Below are 23,369 nucleotides of genomic sequence, written 5' to 3'. Positions count from 1 at the left end.
ATATTATTTCCTGGGAAAAAGAGGGAGAGAGAGAGGGAATAAAAAAGAGAGACAGATAGAGGAAGGAAAGGGATGGAGAGAGAGAAAGCAGAGAGGAAATAGACAGAATGGGGGAAAAGCTGCAGAGAGGACGAAATGAAATTTTGAACTTCTGAAAACTGAATTGTAAAGGCCTCTGTGAATTTTATTCAACAATTAGGAACAGCGGTCTGTCTCCCATCCCTGTAATAAAGAGACGATGACTCACATGCGGCCTATAGAACAGGCCTCAGTCCATCCATCCTCCTCTGGAGAAAAGCCCCTTGTCCAAGGATTCCGAGTCATGTTGCAGTCTTCAAAATTCAAATTCCTGGGGAGAAGAGAAAATAATTAATTAAAGTACAAGAAAATGTTTAAATTAAATAGCACAAGAGCCCAGGATTCCCCCTTCTAAGATTTCACTGAGAGATTGTTTAACTAAATATGAATTCCTTGGGAAGAGATAGAATATAATTAATTTAAATACAAGAAAATGTTGAAATTAAATAGCACAAGAGACCAGGATTCCCCTTTCTCAGTTACACAATCTCTCAGTAAAATCTAAATATTAATTCTTGGGTAAAAGAGAGAGAAATATATTAAAATACCAGAAAATGTTTAAATTAAATAGCACGGTAGCACAGTGGTTAGCACTGCTGCTTCACAGCTCCAGGGACCTGGGTTCGATTCCCGGCTTGGGTCACTGTCTGTGTGGAGTTTGCACATTCTCCTCGTGCTTGCGTGGGTTTCCTCCGGGTGCTCCGGTTTCCTCCCACAGTCCAAAGATGTGCGGGTTAGGTTGATTGGCCATGCTAAAACTGCCCCTTAGTGTCCTGGGATGCGTAGATTAGAGGGATTAGTGGGTAAAATATGTAGGGATATGGGGGTAGGGCCTGGGTGGGATTGTGGTCGGTGCAGACTCGATGGGCCGAATGGCCTCTTTCTGTACTGTAGGGTTTCTATGATTTCTATGAAGAGCCCAGGATTCCCCGTTCTCAGATTTTACTGAGAGATTGTCCAACAAAATATGACTTCCTGGGACACAATGAAAGTCTGAACATCTGAAAACTGAATTAGGACACAATGAAAGTCTGAACATCTGAAAACTGAATTATAAAGGCCTCTATGAATTTTATTCAACAATTAGGAACAGCGCTCTGTCTCCCATCCCTGTTATCTTGGATTTAAAACTAACTTTGAGACAGCTTCATATTACAGACATTTAATTTGCTCTCTGCCACCCAGCAAAGGGTTAACCTGTTTCTGACTAACTGCAAAGCCGGGATATTTTAACCCCAGGGTTTCAAACTCCAGCTGCCCCCCCACACCCCACAATCGAACCAGAACTGGTTCATCCGAGGAAGCGAGATTAAAATTAAACCTGGATCAGGGGAATAAAGAGACGACAACTCACTTGCGGCCTATAGAACAGGCTTCAGTCCATCCATCCTCCTCTGGAGAAAAGCCCCTTGTCCAAGGATTCCGAGTCACATTGCAGTCTTCAAAATTCAAATTCCTGGGGAGAAGAGAAAATAATAAATTAAAATACAAGAATTCTTTAAATTAAATAGCACAAGAGGCCAGGATTCCCCCTTCTCAGTTACACAATCTCTCAGTAAAATCTAAATATTAATTCTTGGGGAAAGAGAGAGAAAATAATTAAAATACAAGAAAATATTTAAATTACATAGCACAGCAAAAAACCCAGGATCTCCCCTCAGTTACACAATCTCTCAGTAACACCCAAACACAACAAGTCAGTTGTAAAGCAGAGACTAAAGAGATTGAGACAGTTCCCTCCCTGTGTGTTTCTCTCTCTCTCTCTCTATTCCACTCTCATTCAGATCTCGCTCCCTCCGATATGAAACATTAAATCTGGATCAGGTTAATAAACAGACACAACTCACTCGGGATGAAGCCTGAGCAACAGGCCTCAGTCAGCCCTCCCTCTGGAAGAAGCTCCTCTCCCTCGTCCTGGTCACAAACATTCCCGTCCTTTGGATCCTCGACACATCCCCAGTTTTCAAAATTCCTCAGGAGAAAGAGAGATAAAAATTGGTTAAAAAGAGAGAGAAAAAGAGACAAGGCCATTTTAACAATAAGACACACAACATATCACAGCGAGGAGTCCAGCATTTCCATTCAAGTCCATTCAGCATCATGTCCACACAAGCAAAGCACAGGTAAAAACGCAGATTGAGACACACACACACACACTGAATCAGAGTGGGAATGTTTTCAGTGCAGGGGGATTATTGGTGTGGAGACTGAAGGCTCTCAGATTCACATTTATCCTGAGTGTGCTGGATGCAAACCCCACCCTGAGTCTCTGACATGTCTGCAATGTCTGTCTCTCTATTGAGATGCTAATTCACCCCCCCTCCCCCTCTCACCCCAGAGGAGTTTGTGGCAATGTCAGACTGACTATTGATATGTTAATGCAGGGAGGCAATGGATTCTGCAATCTCCTGCCTTTAGTTTCTTTAGTTTAGTTTCAAACTTTATTTCTTTTCCCCTGTAGGTCGTGTTCGTCCATTTCAAAAAACCCCTGACCCCCCCCACAGCAGCCCCAAAAATCCTTGCAGCCGCTCCCCACAACCCAGCGAGTGGAGGGGGAATGGGGATGTGTGAGTGAGTGGATTGGGGGGATTGTGTCAGTGTGTGTCTGTCTATCCCCCCCCTCTCTGCTCACACTTCCTGCCCAGCCTGCTGAAGACAGGGAAAGAATGGGAGTTGAACAAAGCCTCCTCTCTGCCTCCATTTTCAAAGGATTTGCCCCTTTCTCACACCAGTTTTGTCCATTGAGCTGTCCCTATCAATTGGAAAAAAGTTTTATTTATCTCGCTGTGAGATATGAAGTCACTAATTACTAAATACAGGCAAAAACATCCCATTATGAGACACGGAGGTTCAATGGGATTTTAAACTGAAATCCTCGGATGTCAATTCCTTAGGTTAAAAGTTTCTAATTCATTAATTTGGATTAAATTAAAACCGGCCAGTATATTCTCACCAGCTGCTTTCTGTTAACTCTCCCCCTGATCACCGGTGGTTAGCACTGCTGCCTCACAGCGCCAGGGACCCGGGTTTGATTCCCGGCTTGGGTCACTGTCTGTGCGGAGTCTGCACGTTCTCCCCATGTCTGCGTGGGTTTCCTCCGGGTGCTCCGGTTTCCTCCCACAGTCTGAAAGACGTGCTGGTTAGGGTGCATTGGCCGTGCTAAATTCTCCCTCAGTGTAACCCGAACAGGCGCCGGAGTGTGGGCGACTAGGGGATTCTCACAGTAACTTCATTGCAGTGTTAATGTAAACCTACTTGTCACACTCGTAAATAAACTGAAACTTAACACTCCTGCACTCTCCCGCCAGCACTCACTCACTGTTGTACACTTACTCAGTCTCACACACATTACACACATACTCACTTTTACACACTCCCTCTTGCACACTTGCTCACACACACACTCACTCTCATAAACACTCACTTTAACACACTCACATCAACACACACATGAATACTCCCTCACACACACTCACACACACATTCACTCACTCGCACGCACTCACACACTCTCTGTCTCTCACACACACTCTCTGTCTCTCACACACTCTCTGTCTCTCACACACACACTCTCTCTCTCTCTCACACACACACTCTCTCTCACACACACTCTCTCTCTCACACACACACTCTCTCTCACACACACTCTCTGTCTCTCACACACACTCTCTGTCTCTCACACACACTCTCTGTCTCGCTCACACACACTGTCTCGCTCACACACACTCTCTGTCTCGCTCACACACACTCTCTGTCTCTCACACACACTCTCTGTCTCTCACACACACTCTCTGTCTCTCTCACACACACTCTCTGTCTCTCACACACACTCTCTGTCTCTCACACACACTCTCTGTCTCGCTCACACACACTCTCTGTCTCGCTCACACACACTCTCTGTCCCTCTCACACACACTCTCTGTCTCTCACACACACTCTCTGTCTCTCTCACACACACTCTCTGTCTCTCACACACACACTCTCTGTCTCTCACACACACTCTCTGTCTCGCTCACACACACACTCTGTCTCGCTCACACACACTCTCTGTCTCTCACACACACTCTCTGTCTCTCACACACACTCTCTGTCTCTCACACACACTCTCTGTCTCTCACACACACTCTCTGTCTCTCACACACACTCTCTGTCTCTCACACACACTCTCTGTCTCTCACACACACTCTCTGTCTCGCTCACACACACTCTCTGTCTCGCTCACACACACTCACTGTCTCGCTCACACACACTCTCTGTCTCGCTCACACACTCTCTATCTCTCACACACACACTCTGTCTCGATCACACACACTCTCTGTCTCTCACACACACACTCTCTGTCTCTCACACACACACTCTCTGTCTCTCACACACACACTCTCTGTCTCTCACACACACACTCTCTGTCTCGCTCACACACACTCTCTGTCTCTCACACACACTCTCTGTCTCTCACACACTCTCTGTCTCGCTCACACACTCTCTGTCTCGCTCACACACTCTCTGTCTCGCTCACACACTCTCTGTCTCTCTCACACACTCTCTGTCTCTCTCACACACTCTCTGTCTCTCTCACACACTCTCTGTCTCTCTCTCACACTCTCTGTCTCGCTCACAGACACTCTCTGTCTCGCTCACACACTCTCTGTCTCTCTCACACACTCTCTGTCTCTCTCACACACTCTGTCTCTCACACACACTCTCTGTCTCGCTCACAGACACTCTCTGTCTCGCTCACACACACTCTCTGTCTCGCTCACACACACTCTCTGTCTCGCTCACACACACTCTCTGTCTCTCTCACACACTCTCTGTCTCGCTCACACACACTCTCTGTCTCGCTCACACACACTCTCTGTCTCTCACACACACTCTCTGTCTCGCTCACACACACACTCTGTCTCGCTCACACACACTCTCTGTCTCGCTCACACACACTCTCTGTCTCTCACACACACTCTCTGTCTCTCTCTCACACACTCTCTGTCTCGCTCACACACACTCTCTGTCTCGCTCACACACACTCTCTGTCTCTCACACACACTCTCTGTCTCTCACACACACTCTCTGTCTCGCTCACACACACACTCTGTCTCGCTCACACACACTCTCTGTCTCGCTCACACACACTCTCTGTCTCGCTCACACACACTCTCTGTCTCTCACACACACTCTCTGTCTCGCTCACACACACTCTCTGTCTCTCACACACACTCTCTGTCTCTCTCACACACACTCTCTGTCTCGCTCACACACTCTCTGTCTCGCTCACACACACTCTCTGTCTCGCTCACACACACTCTCTGTCTCGCTCACACACACTCTCTGTCTCTCTCACACACACTCTCTGTCTCGCTCACACACACTCTCTGTCTCGCTCACACACACTCTCTGTCTCTCTCACACACACTCTCTGTCTCTCTCACACACTCTCTGTCTCGCTCACACACACTCTGTCTCTCACACACACACTCTGTCTCTCACACACACTCTCTGTCTCGCTCACACACTCTCTGTCTCTCTCACACACACTCTCTGTCTCGCTCACACACACTCTGTCTCTCACACACACTCTCTGTCTCTCACACACACACTCTCTGTCTCTCACACACACTCTCTGTCTCACACACACACTCTCTGTCTCGCTCACACACACTCTCTGTCTCGCTCACACACACTCTCTGTCTCTCTCACACACACTCTCTGTCTCTCTCACACACTCTCTGTCTCGCTCACACACACTCTGTCTCTCACACACACACTCTGTCTCTCACACACACTCTCTGTCTCGCTCACACACTCTCTGTCTCGCTCACACACACTCTCTGTCTCGCTCACACACACTCTCTGTCTCGCTCACACACACTCTCTGTCTCGCTCACACACACTCTCTGTCTCTCACACACACACTCTCTGTCTCTCACACACACTCTCTGTCTCTCTCACACACACTCTCTGTCTCTCACACACACTCTCTGTCTCTCACACACACTCTCTGTCTCTCTCACACACACTCTCTGTCTCTCACACACACTCTCTGTCTCTCACACACACTCTCTGTCTCTCACACACACTCTCTGTCTCTCTCACACACACTCTCTGTCTCGCTCACACACACTCTCTGTCTCGCTCACACACACTCTCTGTCTCGCTCACACACACTCTCTGTCTCGCTCACACACACTCTCTGTCTCGCTCACACACACTCTCTGTCTCGCTCACACACACTCTCTGTCTCGCTCACACACACACTCTCTGTCTCGCTCACACACACTCTCTGTCTCTCACACACACTCTCTGTCTCGCTCACACACTCTCTGTCTCTCTCACACACTCTCTGTCTCTCACACACACTCTCTGTCTCTCTCACACACACTCTCGCTCACACACACTCTCTGTCTCGCTCACACACACTCTCTGTCTCGCTCACACACACTCTCTGTCTCGCTCACACACACTCTCTGTCTCTCACACACACTCTCTGTCTCGCTCACACACACTCTCTGTCTCTCACACACACTCTCTGTCTCGCTCACACACACTCTCTGTCTCTCTCACACACACTCTCTGTCTCTCTCACACACTCTCTGTCTCGCTCACACACACTCTCTGTCTCGCTCACACACACTCTCTGTCTCGCTCACACACACTCTCTGTCTCTCACACACACTCTCTGTCTCGCTCACACACTCTCTGTCTCTCTCACACACTCTCTGTCTCTCACACACACTCTCTGTCTCTCACACACACTCTCTGTCTCGCTCACACACACTCTCTGTCTCGCTCACACACACTCTCTGTCTCTCACACACACTCTCTGTCTCGCTCACACACACTCTCTGTCTCTCTCACACACACACTCTGTCTCTCACACACACTCTCTGTCTCTCACACACACTCTCTGTCTCGCTCACACACACTCTCTGTCTCGCTCACACACACTCTCTGTCTCGCTCACACACACTCTCTGTCTCTCACACACACTCTCTGTCTCTCTCACACACACTCTCTGTCTCTCTCACACACTCTCTGTCTCGCTCACACACACTCTGTCTCGCTCACACACACTCTGTCTCTCACACACACTCTCTGTCTCGCTCACACACACTCTCTGTCTCGCTCACACACACTCTCTGTCTCGCTCACACACACTCTCTGTCTCTCACACACACTCTCTGTCTCTCTCACACACTCTCTGTCTCGCTCACACACACTCTCTGTCTCGCTCACACACACTCTCTGTCTCTCACACACACTCTCTGTCTCTCTCACACACACTCTCTGTCTCGCTCACACACACTCTCTGTCTCGCTCACACACACTCTCTGTCTCGCTCACACACACTCTGTCTCGCTCACACACACTCTCTGTCTCTCACACACACTCTCTGTCTCGCTCACACACACTCTCTGTCTCTCACACACACTCTCTGTCTCTCTCACACACACACTCTCTGTCTCTCACACACACTCTCTGTCTCTCACACACTCTCTGTCTCGCTCACACACACTCTGTCTCGCTCACACACACTCTGTCTCTCACACACACTCTCTGTCTCGCTCACACACACTCTCTGTCTCTCTCACACACTCTCTGTCTCGCTCACACACACTCTGTCTCGCTCACACACACTCTGTCTCTCACACACACTCTCTGTCTCGCTCACACACACTCTCTGTCTCGCTCACACACACTCTCTGTCTCGCTCACACACACTCTCTGTCTCGCTCACACACACTCTCTGTCTCTCACACACACTCTCTGTCTCTCACACACACTCTCTGTCTCGCTCACACACACTCTCTGTCTCGCTCACACACACTCTTTGTCTCGCTCACACACACTCTCTGTCTCTCACACACACTCTCTGTCTCTCTCACACACACTCTCTGTCTCGCTCACACACACTCTCTGTCTCTCTCACACACACTCTCTGTCTCTCTCACACACTCTCTGTCTCTCACACACACTCTCTGTCTCTCTCACACACTCTCTGTCTCGCTCACACACACTCTCTGTCTCGCTCACACACACTCTCTGTCTCTCACACACACTCTCTGTCTCTCTCACACACTCTCTGTCTCGCTCACACACACTCTGTCTCGCTCACACACACTCTGTCTCTCACACACACTCTCTGTCTCGCTCACACACACTCTCTGTCTCGCTCACACACACTCTCTGTCTCGCTCACACACACTCTCTGTCTCGCTCACACACACTCTCTGTCTCTCACACACACTCTCTGTCTCTCACACACACTCTCTGTCTCGCTCACACACACTCTCTGTCTCGCTCACACACACTCTCTGTCTCGCTCACACACACTCTCTGTCTCGCTCACACACACTCTCTGTCTCGCTCACACACACTCTCTGTCTCTCACACACACTCTCTGTCTCGCTCACACACACTCTCTGTCTCTCTCACACACACTCTCTGTCTCTCTCACACACTCTCTGTCTCTCACACACACTCTCTGTCTCTCTCACACACTCTCTGTCTCGCTCACACACACTCTCTGTCTCGCTCACACACACTCTCTGTCTCGCTCACACACACTCTCTGTCTCTCACACACACTCTCTGTCTCGCTCACACACACTCTCTGTCTCGCTCACACACACTCTCTGTCTCGCTCACACACACTCTCTGTCTCGCTCACACACACTCTGTCTCACTCACGCACACTCTGTGTTGTATCTATCCTGTGAGTGTTTGATTGGGACAGTGTAGAGGGAGCTTTATTCTGTATCTAACTCCATGCTGTACCTGTCCTGGGTGTGTTTGATGGGGACAGTGTAGAGGGAGCTTTATTCTGTATCTAACTCCATGCTGTACCTGTCCTGGGTGTGTTTGATGGGGACAGTGTAGAGGGAGCTTTACTCTGTATTGAATCCCGTGCTGTATTTGTTCTGGGAGTGTTTAATGGGGACAGTGTCGAGGGAGCTATACTCTGTACCTAACCCCGTGCTGTATCTGTTCCGGGAGTGTTTGATGGGGATAGTGTAGAGGGAGCTTTATCTGTATCTAACCCTGTGCTGTATATGTCCTGGAAGTGTTTGATGGGGACAGTGTCGAGGGAGCTTTACTCTGTATCTAATCTCGTGCTGTACCTGTGCTGGGCGAGTTTGATGGGGACAGTGGAGAGGGAGCTTTACTCTGTGTCTAACCCCGTGCTGTATCTGTTCCGGGAGTGTTTGATGGGGACAGTGTGGAGGGAGCTTTACTCTGTATCTAACCCCATGCTGTACCTGTCCTTGATTTGTCTGATGGGGATATTGTAGTGGGAGCTTTACTCCATATCTAACTGTATCTGTTGTTGGAGTGTTTGATGGGGATAGTGCAGAGGGAGCTTTACTTTGTATCTAACCCATGCTGTGCCTGTCCTGGGAGTGTTTGATGGGGACAGTATCGAGGGAGCTTTATTCTTTATCTAAACCCGTGCTGTACCTGTCCTGGGCGACTGTGTTGGGGACAGTGCAGAGGGAGCTTTACTCTGTATCTAACCCCGTGCTGTATCTGTCCTTGGTTTGTTTGATTGATCTCCACATCATAACTTGTTTGATGGGGACAGTGTCGAGGGAGCTTTACTCTATATCTAACCCCGTGCTGTACCTGTCCTGGGTGTGTTGGATCGGGACTGTGTAGAGGGAGCTTTACTCTGTATCGAACTCTGTGCTGTGTCTGTCCTGGGTGTGTTGGATGGGGACAGTGTAGAGGGAGCTTTACTCTGTATCGAACTCTGTGCTGTGTCTGTCCTGGGAGTGTTTGATGGGAACAGTGTAGAGAGAGCTTTACTCTGTATCGAACTCTGTGCTGTACCTGTACCTTTCCTGTGAGTGTTTGATGGGAACAGTGTCGAGGGAGCTTTACTTTGCATCTAATCCCATGATTCAGTTACTGATAGACTGTCGAGGAAGATCAGGTCACACACACGCTCTCCTTACACACTCTCAGACACACACACACACACACACACATGCTCTCTCTGTCTCTCACACACACATACACTATCTCTTACGCACTCTCTCACTCACACACATGCTCTTTCTCTCTGTCACACACACTTTCTCTCACACATTCTCTCACACACACTTTCACGCTCACACACTCTCACCCATGCACCCTCTCTCACTGTCACACTCTCACACACATGCACTCAGTCTCACACACACACATACACTCACTCTCTCACACACATACACTCTCTCTCTCACACATACACTCTCTCTCTCACACACACACTCTCTCTCAAGCATATACTCTCTCTCTCTCACACACACAGTCTCTCTCACACACACAGTCTCTCTCACACACAAACTCTCTCACACACACACTCTCTCTCTCGCACACTCACTCTCTCTCTCACACACACATGCTCTCTCACACATACACTCTCTCAAACATACACTCTCTCTCACGCACACACTCTCTCTCACGCACACACTCTCTCTCACGCACACACTCTCTCTCACGCACACACTCTCTCTCACGCACACACTCTCTCTCATGCACACACACTCTCTCACGCACACACTCTCTCTCACGCACACACTCTCTCTCTCACACACACACTCTCTCTCTCACGCACACGCACTCTCTCTCACGCACACGCACTCTCTCTCACGCACACACTCTCTCTCTCGCACACACTCTCTCTCGCACACTCTCTCTCTCGCACACACTCTCTCTCTCGCACACACTCTCTCTCTCGCACACACTCTCTCTCTCGCACACACTCACTCTCTCGCACACACACTCTCTCGCACACACTCACTCTCTCGCACACACTCACTCTCTCGCACACACTCTCTCTCTCGCACACACTCTCTCTCTCGCACACACTCTCTCTCTCGCACACACTCTCTCTCTCGCACACACTCTCTCTCTCGCACACACACTCTCTCTCGCACACACTCTCTCTCTCGCACACACTCTCTCTCTCGCACACACTCTCTCTCTCGCACACACTCTCTCTCTCGCACACACTCTCTCTCTCGCACACACTCTCTCTCTCGCACACACTCTCTCTCTCGCACACACTCTCTCTCTCGCACACACTCTCTCTCTCGCACACACTCTCTCTCTCGCACACACTCTCTCTCTCGCACACACTCTCTCTCTCGCACACACTCTCTCTCTCGCACACACTCTCTCTCTCGCACACACTCTCTCTCTCGCACACACTCTCTCTCTCGCACACACTCTCTCTCTCGCACACACTCTCTCTCTCGCACACACTCTCTCTCTCGCACACACTCTCTCTCTCGCACACACTCTCTCTCTCGCACACACTCTCTCTCTCGCACACACTCTCTCTCTCGCACACACTCTCTCTCTCGCACACACTCTCTCTCTCTCGCACACACTCTCTCTCTCGCACACACTCTCTCTCTCGCACACACTCTCTCTCTCGCACACACTCTCTCTCTCGCACACACTCTCTCTCTCGCACACACTCTCTCTCTCGCACACACTCTCTCTCTCGCACACACTCTCTCTCTCGCACACACTCTCTCTCTCGCACACACTCTCTCTCTCGCACACACTCTCTCTCTCGCACACACTCTCTCTCTCGCACACACTCTCTCTCTCGCACACACTCTCTCTCTCGCACACACTCTCTCTCTCGCACACACTCTCTCTCTCGCACACACTCTCTCTCTCGCACACACTCTCTCTCTCGCACACACTCTCTCTCTCGCACACACTCTCTCTCTCGCACACACTCTCTCTCTCGCACACACTCTCTCTCTCGCACACACTCTCTCTCTCGCACACACTCTCTCTCTCGCACACACACTCTCTCTCGCACACACTCTCTCTCTCGCACACATTCTCTCAGACACACTCTCTCTCTCACACACACTCTCTCTCACACACACACACTTTCTCACACACAATCTCTCTCACACACACACACACACTCTCTCTCTCTCACACGCACATTCTCTCACACACACAATGATGGGGAAAAATGTAGAGGAAGATTTGAGCTGTATCTAACCCCGTGCTGTACCTGTCCTGGGTGTGTTTGATGTGCACAATGTGGAGGCAGCTTTTCCTTTAATCTAGCACCATGCTGTATCTGTCATTGGATTAGTTGATAGTGACAGTGTCTAGGGAGCTTCACTCTGTATCTAAACCCTTGCTGTACCTGTCCTGGGTGTGTTTGATGGGGACAGTGTAGAGGGAGCTTCACTCTGTACCTAATCCCGTGCTGTCTCTCTCCTGGAAGTGTTTTATGGGGACAGTGTAGAGCGAGCTTTGCTCTGTATCTTACCCTGTGCTGTATCTGTCCTGGGAGTGTTTGATGGAGACAGTGTAGAGCGAGCTTTACTCTGTATCTACCCCCGTGCTGTACCTGTCCTGCGAGTGTTTGATGGAGACAGTGTCGAGGGACCTTTACTCTGTATTAAACCCCGTGCTGTATTTGTCCTGGGAGTGTTTAATGGGGACAGTGTCGAGGGAGCTATACTCTGTACCTAACCCTGTGCTGTACCTGTCCTGGGAGTGTTTGATGGGGACAGGACTTGGGGGACATTGGATTTTAGACAATGTTTAGGGTTTTAGACTTTTCGGAGTGAAATTCAGGAACACTTTGCCACACCAGGTGTGATATTAGTTTGGAACGACCTTCTATAATTCACAGTTGATGCTCAGTCGCTTATTAATGTTCAAACCTGAAGTTGATAGATGGTATTTTACACACAGGATCAATGGATCTATGTTAAAATACTTGCAGGAACAGAGAGACCTGGGGTTTCAGTTCATTTTTACATCTTAAAGATTCAACCTGGGGCTCAGAATCTGTCAGTTGAATCTACTTTTCCTGTCCCGAAAACGTGTCAACAATTGTGTTGGGGAATGTGACAAAAGGTGACATTCCTGCATCCTGCACAGTGGGGTTGGGAGGTTGTTTGAAAGGAGATTCAGAAAGTGTCAATTAGATTGTGTCTCTTTGCAGAAGTTGAGTATTTCACAGGAGATGCCTTGAGATAAAGGAAAGTTTTACCAATGTCTGCGTAACTTTCAAAGTCTCCAGACGCATGAAGGGGGCAGGGATTTTGTAATATTCAGAGCAGGAGATGGGGGACAATCACAGAATTGAAGATGTGAGGCCATCTCTTGTTTTTGAATGTCAATCTGTAGCTTTTAAACTTTAGTCCTAGGCTAATCATTCCAAGTTTGCAATCCCACACTTTGCTCTTGTGAATTTTGAGTTGTAAATTTTCTGAAATTGATTCTGTAATAAAAATCCCTACGGGATGCAATGATTCCCATTCTGTCTGCTGCTGCAAAGCCCCAGTTTGTGTCTCAGTTTCACTGTTTATCAACCATTTAAGATCCAAGAGCCATAGAATTCCTACACTGCAGAATGAGGCCATTCAGCCCAACAAACCTGCCCCGACAATAATCCCACCCAGGCCCGAATCCCCCTGACACTAAGGGGCAATTTAGCAAACGTGCAAACTCCACACAGACAGTCACTCGAGGCGGGGAATCGAACCCAGATCCCTGGCGCTGTGAGTCAGCAGTGCTAACCACTGTGCCACCGTGTCGCCCGGTGATGAGACAGAACGTTTGCCAAAGTGCACAGAAATAGGCAGCATTGTCAGCATTTTAGCTGGAAGCTTCAAATGACAAAGGGATCTTAATAGTAGAGTCACAGAATCCCTGCAGTGCAGAAGGAGACCATTCAGCCCATCGAGTCTGTACTGACTCTCTGACACAGTATCTTACCAAGGCCCTTGACCCAGCCCTATCCCCGTAACCCCACACATTTACCTTAATCCACCGAACCAACACAGCTTTGGACAGGAAACGGCAATTTACTGTGTCCCATCCACAAATTTGGAAAATACTGGGATGGATTGAGAAATGGTTTCCGGGCAGAAAACAGAGCTCAGATACAAATGGGCCCTTTGGCCCAACTTTTCCCTGCCACCCAGTTTTTACCATTAAGCTCGTATCAAATGCCTTGCGTTTGGCCCAAATCCCTCCATACCAATCTTACCAGAATAACTGTCTAAATGCTTTTTAAAATATAAAATTGTGTCCGCTTCTACTCCGACCTCTGGCAGCTTGTTCCAATCCCTCACCACCCTCTGCGTGAAAAGAATTGCCCTCTGGACCCTCTCCCCTCTCACCTTAAACCTATGTCTTCTAGTTTTAGACTCCCCTCCCTTTTGGAAAAGATGTTGACGAGCTTATCAAAGAACAAAGAGAATTACAGCACAGGAACAGGCCCTTCGGCCCTCCAAGCCTGCACCAACCATGCTGCCCGACTGAACTAAAACCCCCTACCCTTCCGGGGACCATATCCCTCTATTCCCATCCTATTCATGTATTTGTCCAGACGTTCCGTAAAACTCACTATCGTATCTGCTTCCACTACCTCCCCCGTCAGTGAGTTCCAGGCACCCACCACCCTCTGTGTAAAAAAACGTGCCTTGTACATCTCCTTTAAACCTTGCCCCTCACACCTTAAACCTATGCCCCCTAGATTTTGAATCTTCCACCCTGGTAAAAGGCTTCTGACTATCCACTCTGTCCATGCCCCTCATAATCTTGTAGAATTCTATCAGGTCGCCCCTCAACCTCCGTCGTTCCAGTGAGAACAAACCAAGTTTCTCCAATCTCTCCTCAGAGCTAATGCCCTCCATCCTAGGAAACATCCTGGTAAATCTTTTCTGAATCCTCTCCAAATTCTCCAATCTTTCTGGTAGTGTGTCGATCAGAATTGAACACTATATTCCAAGTGCGGCCTAACTAAGGTTCTATAAAGCTGCTATATCCATGCCCTCATTATTTTAGAGACCTCGATGAGACACCACTAAGCCAACTCAAGGGAAAAAAAGTCCCAGAGTATCCAGCCTCTCATTATATCTCAAACCATCAGGACCCCATAGCATCCCAGTAATTCTTTTCTGCACACTTTCTAGCTCAATAATCTCCTTTCTATAAGGGTGACCAGAACAATACACAGCATTCCAAGTATGGTCTTACCAATGTCTTGTACAACTTCAACAAGACGTCCCAACTCCTGTATTCCATGTTCTGACAAATGAAACCAAGCATGTGGAATGCCTTCTTCACCACTCTATCCACCTGTGACTCCACTTTCAAGGAGCTATCAATCTGTACCCCGAGATCCCTTTGTTCTGTAACTCTCACCAACACCCTACCATTAACTGAGTAAGTCCTGTGTTGGTTCGATCCACCAAAATGTATCACTTTGCATTTATCTAAATTAAACTCCATCTGCCATTCAACAGCCCACTGGCCCAACTGATCAATATCCCATTGCAACCCTAGATAACCTTCTTCACTGTCCACTATGCCACTAATCTTGGTGTCATCTGCAAACTTACAAACCATGCCTCCTAAATTCTCATCCAAATCATTAATATAAATGACCAATAACAGTGGACCCAGCACCGATCCCTGAGGCACCCCGTTGGTCACAGGCCTCCAGTTTGACCAAAAAAACAACCCTCGACAACCACCCTCTGTCTTCTGTCATCAAGCCTATTTTATATCCATTTGGCTACCTCACCCTGGATCCCGTGAGATTTAACCAAATCCTGTCTGCTTTTGTTTTTAAATGTTTACATGTTTAAACACTGAAACCTCTTCCCCTTGTTGGGAATATCAGTGCGGTTTGAGAAAAGCAAACACTGATTACACACTCAAAACCCCCCAACACAGGACTGAGCAGAGAGTGTGAAATGTGACTGGTGTGAGTGTGGATTGTCTTTTAAAAGTGGGTAAGAAACACTCCTCCATTTTCAAATCTTTACCTTGCTTATGTAGCGTCTTGGACTCCCCTGACACTCACTATCCATCTGAATTAATCTCTATTCCTCACTGTCTAACTGTTACTCTCTGCATTGCTCCCTCTCCCTATCTCTCTGTTACTCTGCATCGCTCCATCTCTCTCTCTTCCTCTCCCTCTCTCTATCCCTCTCATCCACCATGTTGTTTATCGTTAAGGGGTCTAATCACGGAGAATTCAAACACTCTTTCTCTTTCTGTCTTGGCAGAATTAGCAACATGAGTGGATATTTCAAGACTGGATTCACACAATACAGACAGAAGGCTGGTGAGCTCAGTACACGTGGTACCTGAATGTTACATAGAACATAGAACATAGAACATTACAGCGCAGAACAGGCCCTTCGGCCCACGATGTTGCACCGACCAGTTAAAAAAAAACTGTGACCCTCCAACCTAAACCAATTTCTTTTCGTCCATGAACCTATCTACGGATCTCTTAAACGCCCCCAAACTAGGCGCATTTACTACTGATGCTGGCAGGGCATTCCAATCCCTCACCACCCTCTGGGTAAAGAACCTACCCCTGACATCGGTTCTATAACTACCCCCCCTCAATTTAAAGCCATGCCCCCTCGTGCTGGATTTCTCCATCAGAGGAAAAAGGCTATCACTATCCACCCTATCTAAACCTCTAATCATCTTATATGTTTCAATAAGATCCCCTCTTAGCCGCCGCCTTTCCAGCGAAAACAATCTCAAATCCCTCAGCCTCTCCTCATAGGATCTCCCCTCCATACCAGGCAACATCCTGGTAAACCTCCTCTGCACCCTCTCCAAAGCCTCCACATCCTTCCTGTAATGTGGGGACCAGAACTGCACACAGTACTCCAAGTGCGGCCGCACCAGAGTTGTGTACAGTTGCAACATAACGCTACGACTCCTAAATTCAATCCCCCTACCAATAAACGCCAAGACACCATATGCCTTCTTAACAACCTTATCTACTTGATTCCCAACTTTCAGGGATCTATGCACACATACACCTAGATCCCTCTGCTCCTCCACACTATTCAAAGTCCTCCCGTTAGCCCTATACTCAACACATCTGTTATTCCTACCAAAGTGAATTACCTCACACTTCTCCTCATTAAACTCCATCCGCCACCTCTCGGCCCAACTTTGCAACCTGTCTAAGTCTTCCTGCAAACTACGACACCCTTCCTCACTGTCTACCACACCACCGACTTTGGTGTCATCAGCAAATTTGCTAATCCACCCAACTATACCCTCATCCAGATCATTAATAAATATTACAAACAGCAGTGGCCCCAAAACAGATCCCTGAGGTACACCACTTGTAACCGCACTCCATGATGAATATTTACTATCAACCACCACCCTCTGTTTCCTATCCGCTAGCCAATTCCTGATCCAATTTCCTAGATCACCCCCAATCCCATACATCTGCATTTTCTGCAGAAGCCTACCATGGTGAACCTTATCAAACGCCTTACTAAAATCCATATATACCACGTCCACTGCCTTGCCCCCATCCACCTCCTTGGTCACTTTCTCAAAAAACTCAATAAGGTTAGTAAGGCACGACCTACCTGCCACAAAACCATGCTGACTATCACCTATCAGTTCATTACTCTCCAAATAACTATAAATCCTATCCCTTATAATTTTTTCCAACATCTTGCCGACAACAGAAGTGAGACTCACCGGTCTATAATTCCCGGGGAAGTCTCTGTTCCCCTTCTTAAACAATGGGACAACATTCGCTAATAAGATAGAATCTGTATTCAGACAACTGTCACCCCACAGGGTCCAAACTTCACCGTGTTAATTTGATTTGATTTGATTGATTTGAATTGGAATGCAGTGAGAAGTATTGTTTCTTGTGCGCTATACAGACAAAACATTCCGTACATAGAGTGCACAGGGGAGAAGGAGAGGAAAGGGTGCAGAATATAGTGTTGCAGTTACCGATAGGGTGTAGAAAAAGATCAGCTCTCACACACACACTCTCTCTTACACACTCTTAGACACACACATAATCTCACGCGCACACACGCTCTCTCTCTCTCGCACACACACTCTCTCACACTCTCAGACACACACATACTATCTCACACACACACTCTCTCTCACACACACACACGCTCTCTCTCTCACACACACACGCTCTCTCTCTCTCACACACACACTCTCTCACACTCTCAGACACACACACACTCTCTCTCACACACACACACACTCTCTCTCAGACGCACTCTGTCTCCATCACACATTGTCTCTCTTTCTCACACTCTCCCTCTCACACACACAAACTCATATTCTCTCTCACACACACACATTCTCTCTCACACACACAATGTAGAGGGAGATTTACGCTGTATCTCACCCGATGCTGTACCTGTCCTGGGTGTGTTTGATGTGTAGGCAGCTTTTCCGTGTATCTATCCCCATGCTGTATCTGTCATTGGAATATTTGATAGTCATGATGTGGAGATTTGATAGTTATTTGATAGTGACAGTGTAGAGGGAGTTTTATCTGTATCTAACCCCGTGCTGTAACTGTCCTGTATGTGTTTCATGGGGACAGTGTAGAGGGAGCTTTACTCTCTATCTAACCCCGTGCTGTATCTGTCCTGGGACTGTTTGATGAGGACAGTGTAGAGGAAGCTTTACTCTGTATCTAACCCCGTGCTGTACCTGTCCTGGGAGTGTTTGATGGGGGGACAGTGTAGAGGGAGCTTTACTCTGTATCTAACCCCGTGCTGTGCCTGTCCTGGGAGTGTTTGATGGGGACAGTGACGAGGGAGCTTTACTCTGTATCTAACCCCGTGCTGTACCTGTCCTGGGTGTGTTTGATGGGAACAGTGTCGAGGGAGCTTTACTCTATATATAACCACTTGCTTTATCTGTCCTGGGAGTGTTTGATGGGGACAGTGTCGAGGGAGCTTTACTCTGTATCTAACCCCGTGCTGTACCTGTCCTTGGTTTGTCTGATAGGGATATTGTAGAGGGAGCTTTACTCCATATCTAACCCCCTGCTGTATCTGTTCTTGGAGTGTTTGATGGGGATAGTGCAGAGGGAGCTTTACTCTGTATCTAACCCATGCTGTCCCTGTCCTGGGAGTGTTTGATGGGGACAGTATCGAGGGAGCTTTACTCTGTATCTAAACCCGTGCTGTACCTGTCCTGGGCGAGTTTGTTGGGGACAGTGCAGAGGGAGCTTTACTCTATATCTAACCACGTGCTGTACCTGTCCTGGGAGTGTTTGATGGGGACAGTGTAGAGGGAGATTTACTCTGTATCTCACCCCGTGCTGTATCTGTCCTCGGTGTGTTTGATGGGGACAGTGTCGAGGGAGCTTTACTCTATATCTAACCACTTGCTGTATCTGTCCTGGGAGTGTTTGATGGGGACAGTGTCGAGGGAGCTTTACTTTGCATCTAATCCCGTGTTTCAGTTACTGATAGACTGCAGAGGAAAATCAGGTCACACACACGCTCTCCTTACACACTCTCAGACACACACACACACACACACACACACACACATGCTCTTTCTCTCTCTCACACACACTTTCTCTCTCTCTCACACATTCTCTCTCTCACACATTCTCTCTCTCACACATTCTCTCTCTCACACATTCTCTCTCACACACATTCTCTCACAGACACTTTCACGCTCACACACTCTCACCCATGCATTCTCTCTCACTGTCACACTCTCACACACATGCACTCAGTCTCTCTCACACACAGATATACTCACTCTCTCACACACATACACGCACTCTCTCACACACATTCTCTCCCTCTCACACATACACTCTCTCTCAAACATATACTCTCTCTCTCACACACACACTCTCACACACACAATCACTCTCTCACTCTCTCTCTCCCTCTCACACACACACTCCCTCTCTCTCACACACACTCTCTCTCACGCACTCACTCTCTCTCCCGCACACACTCTCTCTCTCTCACACACACACACACTCTCTCTCACGCACATGCTCTCTCGCACACACTCTCTCTCTCGCACACACTCTCTCTCTCGCACACACTCTCTCTCTCGCACACACTCTCTCTCGCACACACTCTCTCTCGCACACACTCTCTCTCGCACACACTCTCTCTCACACGCACACTCTCTCTCACACGCACACTCTCTCTCACACGCACACTCTCTCTCACACGCACACTCTCTCTCACACACACACTCTCTCTCGCACACACTCTCTCACACACACTCTCTCACACACACTCTCTCTCTCACACACACACTCTTTCTCACACACACCCTCTCACTCGCACACACTCTCTCGCACACACTCTCTCTCTCTCGCACACACACTCTCTCTCTCGCACACACTCTCTCACACACACTCTCTCACACACACACTCTTTCTCACACACAGACTCTCGCACACACACTCTCTCTCACACACACACACACTCTTTCTCACACACACACACACTCTCACACACACACACACACACACACACACACAATGATGGGCAAAATGTAGAGGAAGATTTGAGCTGTATCTAACCCGTGCTGTACCTGTCCTGGGTCTGTTTGATGTGCACAATGTGGAGGCAGCTTTTCCTTTAATCTAGCACCATGCTGTATCTGTCATTGGATTATTTGATGGGGACAGTGTAGAGGGAGCTTCACTCTGTATCTAAACCCGTGCTGTACCTGTCCTGGGAGTGTTTGATGGGGACAGTGTAGAGGGAGCTTCACTCTGTATCTCACCCCATGCTGTACCTGTCCGGGAAGTGTTTGATGGGGACAGTGTCGAGGGAGCTTCACTCTGTATCTAAACCCGTGCTGTACCTGTTAGGGAAGTGTTTGATGGGGACAGTGTCGAGGGAGCTTCACTCTGTATCTAAACCCTTGCTGTACCTGTTAGGGAAGTGTTTGATGGGGACAGTGACGAGGGAGCTTCACTCTGTTTCTAAACCCTTGCAGTACATGTCCAGGGAGTGTTTGATGGGGATAGTGTAGAGGGAGCTTCACTCTGTATCTAAACCCGTGCTGTACCTGTCCTGGGAGTGTTTGATGGGGACAGTGTAGAGGGAGCTTTACTCTGTATCTAACCCCGTGCTGTACCTGTCCTGGGAGTGTTTGATGGGGACAGTGTAGAGGGAGCTTCACTCTGTATCTCACCCCATGCTGTACCTGTCCGGGAAGTGATTGATGGGGACAGTGTCGAGGGAGCTTCACTCTGTATCTAAACCCGTGCTGTACCTGTTAGGGAAGTGTTTGATGGGGACAGTGTTGAGGGAGCTTCACTCTGTATCTAACCCTGTGCTGTACATGTCCTGGGAGTGTTTGATGGGGGTAGTGTAGAGGGAGCTTTATCTGTATCTAACCCTGTGCTGTATATGTCCTGGGAGTGTTTGATGAGGACAGTGAAGTGGGAGCTTTACTCTATATCTAACCACGTGCTGTCCCTGTCCTGGGAGTGTTTGATGGGGACAGTGTCGAGGGAGCTTTACTCTGTATCTAACCCCGTGCTGTACCTGTCCTGGGAGTGTTTGATGGGGACAGTGTCGAGGGAGCTTTACTCTATATCTAACCACGTGCTGTCCCTGTCCTGGGAGTGTTTGATGGGGACAGTGTCGAGGGAGCTTTACTCTATATCTAACCCCGTGCTGTATCTGTTCTGGGACTGTTTGATGGGGACAATGTAGAGGGAGCTTTGCTCTGTATCTAACCCCGTGCTGTATCTGTTCTGGGACTGTTTTGATGGGGACAGTGTACAGTGAGCTTTAATCTGTATCTCACCCCGTGCTGTACCTGTCCTGGGAGTGTTTGATGGGGACAGTGTAGAGGGAGCTTTACTCTGTATCTAACCCCGTGCTGTATCTGTTCTGGGACTGTTTGATAGGGACAGTGGAGAGGGAGGTTTGCTCTGTATCGAACCCCGTGCTGTATCTGTCCTTGGTTTGTTTGATGGGGACAGTGTAGAGAGAGCTTTACTCTGTATCTAACCCCGTGCTGTATCTGTCCTGGGTGTGTTGGATGGGGACAGTGTAGAGGGAGCTTTACCCTGTATCGAACTCTGTGCTGTCCCTGTACCTTTCCTGGGAGTGTTTGATGGGAACAGTGTCGAGGGAGCTTTACTTTGCATCTAATCCCGTGATTCAGTTACTGATAGACTGTAGAGGAAGATCAGGTCACACACACGCTCTCCTTACACATTCTCAGACACACACACACACACACATGCTCTCTCTGTCTCTCACACACACATACACTATCTCTTACGCACTCTCTCACTCACACACATGTTCTTTCTCTCTGTCACACACACACTTTCTCTCTCACGCACACTTCCTCTCTACACACATTCTCTCACACACACTTTCTCTCTCACACACTTTCTCTCTCACACACTTTCTCTCTCACACACACTTTCACGCTCACACACTCTCACCCATGCATTCTCTCCAACTGTCACACTCTCACACACATGCACTCAGTCTCTCTCACACACATACACTCAATCTCTCACTCACATACACTCTCTCTCTCACACACACTCTCTCTCTCACACACACTCTCTCTCTCACACACACTCTCTCTCTCACACACACTCTCTCTCTCACACATACACTCTCTCTCACACACACACTCTCTCTCACACACACACTTTGTCTCACACACACTCTCTCTCGCACATATACACTCTCTCAAACATATTGTCTCTCTCACGCACACACTCTCTCTCACGCGCACACTCTCTCTCTCACACACACACTCTCTCTCACGCACACCCTCTCTCTCACGCACACCCTCTCTCTCACGCACACACTCTCTCTCTCACACACTCTCTCTCTCTCACACACTCTCTCTCTCACACACTCTCTCTCTCGCACACACTCTCTCTCGCACACACTCTCTCTCTCACACACACTCTCTCACACACACTCTCTCGCACACCCTCTCTCTCTCACACACTCTCTCTCACACACACTCTCTCTCTCACACATACTCTCTCTCTCACACACACTCTTGCTCACACGCACACTCTTTCTCACACACACTCTCTCACGCACACACTCTCTCTCTCGCACACACTCGCTCTCTCACACACATTCTCTCTCACACACACACACTTTCTCACACAGTCTCTCTCTCTCGCACACACTCTCTCTCTCACACACTCTCTCTCTCACACACATTCTCTCTCACACACACACTTTCTCACACTCTCTCTCGCACACACACTTTCTCACACACTCACACTTTCTCACACACTCTCTCTCTCGCACACTCTCTCGCAAACTCTCTCTCTCGCACACACTCTCTCTCACACACTCTCTCACACACATTCTCTCTCTCACACACACACTTTCTCTCACACTCTCTCTCTCGCATACACTCTCTCTCACACACACACACTCTCTCTCACACACACACACACACACAAGATGGGCAAAATGTAGAGAAACGTTTGAGCTGTATCTAACCCCGTGC

Source organism: Mustelus asterias, unplaced genomic scaffold (genome assembly GCF_964213995.1).
Source record: "Mustelus asterias unplaced genomic scaffold, sMusAst1.hap1.1 HAP1_SCAFFOLD_471, whole genome shotgun sequence".
Lineage (NCBI taxonomy): Eukaryota > Metazoa > Chordata > Chondrichthyes > Carcharhiniformes > Triakidae > Mustelus > Mustelus asterias.
The sequence above is the reverse complement of the archived record's forward strand: the minus strand, read 5'-3'. Positions refer to the sequence as shown.